Source organism: Strigops habroptila, chromosome 1 (genome assembly GCF_004027225.2).
Source record: "Strigops habroptila isolate Jane chromosome 1, bStrHab1.2.pri, whole genome shotgun sequence".
Taxonomy (NCBI): domain Eukaryota; kingdom Metazoa; phylum Chordata; class Aves; order Psittaciformes; family Psittacidae; genus Strigops; species Strigops habroptila.
Genome location: NC_044277.2, coordinates 25,385,508 through 25,396,031, shown reverse-complemented (window position 1 = coordinate 25,396,031; position 10,524 = coordinate 25,385,508).

Genomic DNA, 10,524 nt, shown 5'->3' with positions numbered 1-10,524 from the left:
AAATTTCTACTTCATTTGGTATTGTTTATATTCTTATATTACATGATGATAATCTAGTGTTCTCTCAAATACCTGATATATACAATATTTAATGAAAGAACTAATGCCAGGTCTAGCCAAAAAAGATTTATTATATGTAACAAAATATAATTATTAAAGGTTTTATTGCTGTGTGAACAAAATGCATATATGTAGGGAAAAAACACCGCAAAACCAACTGCTTGATGAACTTATCAGAGAGATTATTTCCTTTTTAAAATATATTGCTTCTGCTCCTAAAGGCTATAGATTGCAGAAAGCCACACAGTCACACTTACTCCCTTTTCTAGATAGGGTTCAGGAAAGCATAGAACATTTAAAAAAACAATATCAATATTGCATGTATAAAAATGAGCAACTGCACATCTAAATGAGCATGTAATTGTAATTGCACATGATTTTAGTTTTGTAATGCATGGCACTTACTAGCAAAGTAATGGCTTTGTGCTGAAATGAAAGGACTCCTGGGTCAACCTGGAGGCAGACTTGTAGTTGGAAGTTTAAAAAGCCATTTTTCCAGTGTAATTTGATATTCAGTTGTGCAGCCAAATGTAATCAGTCTATTTGCATGTGTAATTGTGATTTATTTAACAGTATTTTTTGGGAGTCTTCCCCCCCACCCCCCCCAAAGGCACTTTCAAAGTAATTTCATGACAAAGCAAAACATTATTTTCAATGTTACATGCCTTATTAGTCCGTCAACAGAACAAACACCGAGAGACGAGAATGTGTAAATGTATATGGGTGCACAGAGAGTATTTTTGTTGCACATTTGTGAAGTGGCTCCTACAGCTAAACCAGTGACTGGTCCTGTGGCAGCAGCACAGGGAAAGAACGCAAAAGCTTTTTTACCCCCTGCCTGTTCCTGAAGTTAAGCTATGCACTGTATATTGATGCTGTTCCTTCAATAGATTTAAGAATTCGGATTCATCATGAGTATTGTTCTTTTTGACTAGGGAACTGTTGAATTAAAGTGGGAAACTATTGCTGTATTTACTGCTTACCACATGTAAATACAAAGAGGTTTGAATGTTTATGATCACCATATAATACTATGTACATTAATATATGCAAATATATTTTCTTCACATACAAAACTTTCATTTCTGTAGACTGTCATGCTTCTCGGATTAGGATTTTTGTCTTTAAGATTAATTTTCTAGGATCATTAATTTTAACATATTGTTAACATTTTTCTTCAATATTTCTGATTTCTGTGAATGTGGAGAAAAATCTTGACAACATGGATCAAAGGCACCATACAAGTACCAAAAAAAATCCCCAAATGGTAAATGAAACAAATTTTATAACTAAATATGTAAAAGACATCTCAAAATTAAGCATTCATTATCTGGGGGGAGGACTGCCTTACTCGTCTCTCACCATTGAGAGATGACAGTACTGAATTGCAGAGGTTAATTACCACACCTGAACTGAACAGAGCGTTCAGGCTGTGTGAACTGAATATTCCTAGTAACTGCAGACACCGATCATCAAAATGTCAACTGACCTTCTTTTGTAGGCTCTGAAAAGCCACCTGCACATCCTGCTTCTTGAAGGGGATCCCAGAAGCTACTGGCAGGAGGATTAAAAGGCAGAAATGCTGATGGAACCTGTAGGCTCTGTATGTCACAGAGGTTTTTCCTAGGCAGCAGGATCTGCTCTTGCTGCCTGGACCAGCACAGGGACTGCATGCTTCTCAGAGTTGCCCCTTTGGTTTTAATACACAAAACTGTGCCTCTGTTGAAGGAACTGGCATGTGGAGGAGACATCTCATGCAGAGCTTCATTTTGCTGTGATTGAATGGGATAGTGGAAGAAGATGCCATGGGACAGTTCATCCCTAGAGAAGGAAAATTGCCAGATGGCAGCAAACGGCTTGATGAACTAACTTTGTATATGAAGGAGGATATCAGAAGGTATCAAAATAGCTACTACTTGCTTATTTCTTTGTATTATCAAAAGCATAGGAGAAAGAAGATAGGAAAGATTTGTGGTCTTGCACGAATCAATCAATAAAAATTCACATCTAATATTATTCAGAACAACAAAGTTTTATAATCTATGTACACATACACTTATTAGTAGACAGGTTTTTTTTTAACTATATATATTTCTTTTGTATGTTTTTATACATGCACAAGGACAGACTCTTGCATTTAATAGTTGATAATATCCTGGAAGAGCTCAATTTGCTTTGGGAGACTGGAATTCTGAAGCTGTGGCTTAATGAATTTATTGCAAGTTTTGTCCTTTTTTCCTGGGTTTGGCCCAGAATTTCACCAAATATTTGTATAGATTCCTTTCTCTGAATTATTACATGTGATACAACTATCATAGCTGAATTGCAAGACCTAAAAATATATATACTGGAGTATTCTCTGAATCTGAACATTCAAGAGAAATCAGCTCATGCTCCAGTAGAATGCAGAATTTTGCTTTCAGGTATTTCAGTCATGGGAATTGGGTTTAGTTGTTATGCTGACAGAGATCATTGTCATAGCTTTTAGTACGAGGAGTATATGTAGTCTGTAATGACTAAGGCACTGCTACCGGTAGATTCAGACTAAAAATTCAGCATGACTCAGCAAATAGCACCAAAACCAGTACTTATAAGTAAAGACACAGTACAATGGGAATAGAAGAGCCAGAACCAACAGCATAACAGGAAAAAAAAAGACCAAAGTTTGGAATATGACACAAGGAAACATGTATTAGCTGTGCAAAAGAGTAGTGATTATGAAAATTGCACACATTAAAACCATGCATTCATGCTTTTCTGGATGGAGATAATAATCTGTTTATATCATAGCTGTGGAGAAAGACGGTTATCAGAATTGTTGCCAATTTTAGTATACATGCCAAATAGGAAATACAATTTCAAGATAGTAACACTGTTACGTGTTCAGATGTGTGTGTATATACATACAAGGGTAGGAAATACCTAAGTGAAAATTAATCTTTGTAAATAAGTTCATTGTCATGCACCCTGGGAAAGCAGAGTTGCTTTGTCCCTGAAATATATTATCGTAAAATTGGAGTGGAATAACTCTAATCTCGTTTAGCTTTTTCTAAATGTGAAGTATGGCTGATTTATATGGAATCAAAATTTAATAAGTAAGTTTCTTACTTATATTGCCACTTAATTTACTTACAAGAGAAAGAGATTAGTATTTCTGCAACATTTAAGTTTGTATCTATCTTAACTGTTCTTCTAGGTGGTAGTGTATATCTAATAGCTTGTAAAGATGAACTGTCAAGACAGCAGTCAGTATAAACTGCATCCTGATCTTTCTGCATTATGTCATAAGTCGCCTTCATTTCTGTGTTCTATATGTGTTTGTCTCAGGGTTTCAAAAGCTTTGTCCAGTAAATGTGCTTTCCAGCCCTTTCTGTCTTCGCACCTCTATGTATACTGCAGGACAGATAACACTTTGTGTAATATCCAGCAGATGTTACAATAATGAAAAGGACGGGAACATATTGGTAGCTCTTTGTAGTTCACACTCCCCATTCTCTCTGGAAGCAGGCAGGGGATGAGCCTTAGTCTTGTCCTGAAAAAGTCTGGAGCATACACAAACCTACAGCAGAGATAATCTCGAATGCAGAAGAAAGTCTAGCACTGGAAGTTCTGTCTGTTGACTTAGTGGATGCCTTTTCTCTGCCAGAAACAGCAGTTTGATAGTTGAATTAACTCCTGTCTGGGCAGGGACTCCTTGCAATAGAAACTGATTGCCAGAAGCAGGAAGGCTCTGGCGAGTGAAGTCTTGCACTGGGGTGCACTAAGGGATTCATTATGGGGATTGGCTGGCATTGCCTACAGGAGATTACCCCTGCCAAAAGATGCCAAACTGTACAGTTATATGCTCCAGAGCATATACTAATTCTCAGTTATCTAAGCTTGCCACTTCATTGTAGCTATGGACCCATCCCATTTCAGCTGTTTTCATAACTCGGGACAACAGGTTGTTCTGGCCAAGAAGGTGTTTTTTCTCACCTGCATGCTCTGGATTTTATCCTGTAATTTACTGTGTGCACTTAAACAGTGACAAAGGTAGGGAAAAGCAAAGGTCACCATAACAGCAAATGAGAATAAGGAACAGACAGAAACAGCAGAATTGCTGCTGTCATTAACCAAACAGAGATTAATATAAAAAAAAAAAAAATAGTACCTAGAATCATAGAATCACAGAATGGTTTGGGTTGGAAAGGACCTTAAAATCATCTAGTTCCAACCCCCTTGCCATGGGCAGGGACAAAAATCCTATTCTGGACCTGAAGGCCTACAACCACTACAGAGGAATTAAAATTAATTTGATTTTTTTTGAATACGCAAAGGTCTCTTTTTCAGTATATGAAGTGGAATAAAGAAATTCACTGCCAGCAGAATGAACAGTCGCCATCCTGACGTTATTGAGAATAAGCACAGGATGTGACCCCTTTTACTGGCAAAAACTAAAGGATTGTCAATTCATCTTACTAAAAAGAAAAAGGAAACATAAAGAAATCAGATCAAGTTCTCATTTCTTCTGTAGGAAATACTGTTTGTTTAATCAGTCTGTTCCATGAGCATATGCTTACAGAGACTTTTGGTCCCTCAAGGTAGTTACAGGTATTTCTTTAATTTATAAATCTTATTTTTTTAGGGCTTTAAAAGTATTACAGTAATATATCTCTTGGCCTGGAACAAATTTATACTAGTACATCTTATCTTTTATTTCATATTATTCTACCATGGCTTATATTACAGTTTTTAAAAAATATATTTGTATAAGTATTTTTATGGCGAGCTTCATTCTAGATTTCATGTTTCTCATGCAAGTGTAGTGAAAGACATTTTGGGGGAAAAAGTCTCTATTTATATACGATGTAGCAAAAAAAATGACATTATTCCTCAAAGGCTGTAACCATAAAAAGATGTTCAGGCCAAGTATTTCACTTTTCATGTTTTAAATGCCACTGCAATTAAAAACCAAGCTTTATGAGAAACCTGAGCTTTTCTAGAAAAGTCTTTTAATAACATATTAACTGTACTTTGATCAACAAAGATAACCCATTTCCAGATTTATTTAGCTTTTAATCTAACAGTTTTTTAATTAAGCACAAAAGCATTTAGGAAGCTGAGATTTTAGAGGGAGTCTTCGCAGACATTCTTCACAGACATCTGTTACTAGGTGATTCAGTTCTAATAAGAAATCATCAGGTGAGCTGCTGTGACCCTCTCTCCACACCCCAACCAACCAGGGGTAGACACATGTATTTGGGAAGTTAAAACATGGATGTTACTATTCCATACTGATGATTAAGCATGGGCTGCCCTGGTTCACGGAGTTTCGTTGTTCAGTCTGATCGCACTGTTGCAAAGCGACTTCCAAGGATTCCAGTGGTATCAATCTCTTATCAGCAATATCTTTTTTGCAAGATAAGTAGATCCTAACTTTGATGTCTTGAATCCAAGCAAAGTTAGCAATATGGCCATCGTTAAAACTGTATTATAGATAGATGTACTAAACAGAAAAAGTTATGTCACTCTAGTCAAGGAAATATCACAGAAATATTACATTCTTTAACGCATATATTCGTTATTGATTTAGGAAAGATTATAGACTTAGAAGAATGACAGGGATTCCATAAATAATAATGAAATAGGAAACTTAGGGTTCAGTCACCTCACATCAGTATCTCATTAAATCAGCTCACACCAATGCTTTCCTTCAAGCCAAGATTAGGATCTGCTGTTACTTGAAAATTCCATTCGAGCCTTCTAGCTCATCCAGCCTGTGTGCTTACAAGTGTGAAACTGAAAGCAGATAATCCTAGTAGGGAAGTAAATTAAATTTCACAAATATAAGCATTTGAATTGTAAATGTTACCGTTTTCTTTTTCCTCTGCCTACTCGTGGTATTAGCAACAGTCCAATACACTTAACGCTGTATTAGAAGTACATGGGCTTTTTTGGGCATAACAAGATTATAAATTCTGCTGTGGTAATGCTGCCTTTTCTGTCAGTGCTAGAAGTTCTTGCTCCTGTCACTGTACTGATGGCTGACTGCTGCTGCAGCCAGGAGACTTCTCTGGTGGAGGGAAGGGCAGTGTCACACCCAACACAGTATTGTGCTGGCGGTGCGTGACAGGAACATTGCTTTTCCCACAGGCAGTGAAGCATGGCATTGGGCTCCCCACACTCTTGACCTGCTCTGTCTTCTTAATGATAAAAGCATAGGAAAATTCAATAGTTTGTTTGGCAAAGCCTGAATTAAAGGAGGCAACAGTATTCTGTCTGTAATTCACCAGGTAAGAAACTATGGAAAGCTTTTATTTACTGTCTTCCAAAATAAGATATATCTCAAGCTTTCAGTTCGGATTTCTTTTAAAAAAAAAAAAAAAAAATCAAACGCACTAGATTTTTGTTTTAAACTAAATTGAATCAGAAGGGCTGCAGACTGGTTTTGCACTTTTTGATATTTAACAGATAATGTTTTTTGCCTTTTAAAACAAAGATGAAGAAAGAAAGGTTTATTCTCTCTGGTTTTTCCTTTGCTAATCTGGAAAAAGCATTCTTGTTAAGCTTCCTGCCTCAGATGTAATACCAGAACTATACAGTGTCTTATGACTACACCATTTCTGCCTTTGCAAAGTAAACTATAATGTATTTGTACATCTGAGGTTTTATTATCAATAACAGCTGCTACATTATGTTTTCCAAATTTGGAAAGAAACCCCCATTTGTAAGGTTGTGTCTTCTTTTCACTGCTAACACCCAGAAAAGGTATTTATTTGCTTCAAGCCTGCCAGTCCATGAAGTCTATTGCATATCACCTCTGATACTGCTGACACTTTAAACAAAATTGGAAGTATTTTGAATAGAAAGGAAGATTAAAGTGATTTTTCAGGAAATCTACAGCATCTGTTCAGCAATATGTAAATGAGGCCACCTTAGTGTATTTCTAATCGGAATAAAATTCATGCATTTGGGGACGGTTCTGGTGATAGGGCTGTGTGACAGTAGATACACAGCAATGCTTACAGTGATGAGTGTTTCATCAGCCTTGTCAGGCTGGTAAAGAGGGCTGACTGCAAACCAATTTAGAGATTAATGCATAACAACAGTGAGAAACTCCTTTTGCGTGTGTGTGAGAGGGCCGGATCTCTGAGGAAGGTCTAAGCTGTTTCATAGCAGGCTCTGATTCTTTGTTTTGTTTTGTGCATTCATTTTTAACAATTTTGCTTAGCTCCATTAGCTTCCTAGTGTCCAGGTTAGACAATCTAAATATAACAACAAATACAATAGCTCTGTAGGTGACATTTACTCATTTATAGTTTAAAAAATGCAGAAATTAAGATTGCTATTGTAGTTCTTGTTTCTTAGTTGTTTTGGCCCTTGGGGATAGCTTTAACTCTGAAGTTCATATTGGCTCCCCTTTTCCTGGGACATGCAGGTTGTCTCTGTGTGCTGTCAAGCTCAGGGCACTTCTACCAGGAACTCCAAGGTCCCTAGGTCACATCGGACAGTGCTGATGGAGGAAACTTGTGGGGATCACGAATGTGCTGTTAATCTCAGAGTGGAATCACAGAACGGTTTGGGCTGGAAGGGACCGTAAACACCATCTAGTCCAGTTCCCCTGCCACAGGCAGGGACACCTTCTACTATACCAGGTTGCTCAAAGCCCCGTCCAGCCTGGCCTTGAACACTAGGAGAGATGGGGCAGCCACAGTTTTCCAGGCAGCCTATTCCAGTGCCTCACCACCCTCATGGTGAAGAATTTCTTCATAACATCTAATCTAAACCTACTCTCTTTCAGTTTAAAGCCACTCCTTGTCCTATCCATAAATCAGAATTTAATGTGCTTATGTAATTATTAGGCATTTCTTCCTCGTTTTCCATAGTGCGGTTTATTCCTATTGTTTGGTCTAACAGGTTGTTTTTTCTGCCTGTTTTGCCTCACTATCCCCTTCTAGGATGCTTCTTCATCCTGACACCCTGTGTTATTTTTTTCCTTCTATCATATTGCTCAGTTGCCAATGAAACAGTCTGCAGTACTGGAGGAGGCAATCCTTTCTTCTTTCAGGTACAGTAGAAGGAGTTACAGTAAAGCCATGCGTATTTTCTGCACCTCCAGAATGAAGGTCCCAATTTGACCAGGTGAGAGGAAACAGGCACCAGCATAAAATAGGTGTTCGGAGATTTTTAGCTGACTACTACTAGCAGACATCTGCAGAGAACACACAGGTGAAACTTTTCTAAGTTGGCTGCATTTCAGCTCACTTTTCCAGGAGAGTTGAAAACATGCCTGGCACAACTCCAACTGATCCTGCCAAACCACTCTAAAAAGTGTATTGCAGGGATAGCTGGATTTTTCTGGGTATGTGGTTTTATTTAAGCATAAAAAATTGTTTAATTTTCCCCCTGCTTTCATTCCTGGAAAAACAGTATTATTTTAACAGAAAGTGCAGTGAGAATATGCCTGAGACAGACACCTGGGATGGAAAATTTTGATCTAAAAGGTTAATATTTGACATTACCAGCATCAAAACAGAAATGAGACAATTAAAACTCAGAGGATGAAAATGAGAGGTTAAATATTTTTTTTAAAGCACTCTTTCTAGTTCATCGACCTTTCCATCAAAATAACAATAGTGTGCATTTATGTTAAAAGGAACGTAAAGTACTGTTTTCTTACTTCTAAATAAGAAAGGTACAGTGACTATAAATAGCACTGTCGGCTCTTCCAGCCCTCTCCAGCACTCATCAGAGTTAGTTGAGTAATTTTTGATGAAAGAAAAAAACAGTAATCAGAGAATGTCAGTTTGTCAAACTCGGATTTCTGAAGGGAAGACTCTGCAGTGATTGCATTTTATACAGCCAGAAGACCCTCATGGAAGCCTGCACGCTCTCTATAGCTCCTCTGGTGGGTATTTGGGGCTCCCTGCCACACAGCCTGCTCAAGGTGAGAGGCTCCAAGCTTGCAGAGCTCCTCAGGAGGTGTATTATACCTTTCACATTGATGTTCAATAGAAATAAATCTTGTATGAAAAAATAATTTCTTCAAGGTGCTTTGTGTTTTATCTCTCTGAAATGGTTAGAAACTATGTGCAGTGTGTTGTAAGGGTATCCCTTAAATAGCAAGAATTCAAAGAATTTCAAGTTTTCTCTGAGAAAATGATAAATAGTACACGCAGTAGTATCAGTTACAGATATAAAACTGAAAATATCTGCAGAAAAAGATGATAATTACATTACAAAAATAAGGAGGACCCAAAATACTTCAGTAATCCTACATAGACATTTTGGAGGTAAATAATCTAAAAATCAAATTCTCTGCTTCTTTCCCATCTAGGCAACAACGCTAGTTTTTTAAATGAATTGAAAGTACAACAAGAAAGATGTACATGGGTAAGAGACTTCATTAAGGAACAGTGAAAGTTTAAAGATGTTGCTTTGGAAATACCAGAAATTCAGTCTGATCTTTCTGTGAAGGTAATATGCTGTGTGTCATCTGGCCTCCCACCTTGAGCCTGCTGGCAACTTCTTTCTCACACAGTGTAACTCAAACCAGTCTTGAAATTTGTATCAGCCACATCATTTTCCCTAAGAAATACTGCAAGAAAAATAAGCAGCATGGCCTTGGAGGTGTTTTTCTAACCTTAGTCTCTTTGTCCCTCCCCCAGTTTTTTTTTAAACATTAAGCAACACACTTAAATTTTAGTAAGCTGGAATGGTAACCATGTCATTATAGAACTAGCAAAAGAGCTAGTATTAAATCTATGTTGACATAAATTGTTATTTCTCCATTACAAAATACACTGTTACTGGATAAAACCATACTATGCAACTGTCCTCTTGACGCCATGCATATCATCCAGTTTTATTTTTTAGTCATTATTTACAAGTGTTTTTAAACCCATTTGATAATCATTTTACTAAGTCATTCTAATGACATACAACTTGTCACCTGGATCAGCAATTTCCAATCCATATTCTGTCATAGCTGTTACTTTTGTTGGCAAGATTTAACTGAACACGCTTCTTGCTCGTAACTGTTAAAAAGGAACCATAAAAATCCATTGAGCGTTGATGTCCTTTTTTTCTTCCCAAAAGCAGCCAACAGTGAACGCCTACAGATGAGTATAAAAGCAAAGAAAGTAAAACAGGGACACGTCCCTGGTAGACTTCTCCAGATTCCAGTGAAGTGTAATATGAGTTGCTGGCTAATCAGGTTAATAAGTAGCTTTATTGTTAAAAAATAAAAGCCCTTTTGTGGTTAAAACTGCAGGAAACTAAGCCTGGATATTCTTTTCTTGTTGGATCAAATAACCATAATGAAATCTTGCAAATAACTTAAATGGCACCAAGTCCCTCTCCCCCATCTCTTTTATGACCTCCAGCCTCTTGCTCCTTCACCTTCGTGCAATCTGCTGCTCATCAGCTGTACCAATAAAATCACTGAAAGAAATCTGAATGAAGGAGGCACTTTTAAAGTTATTT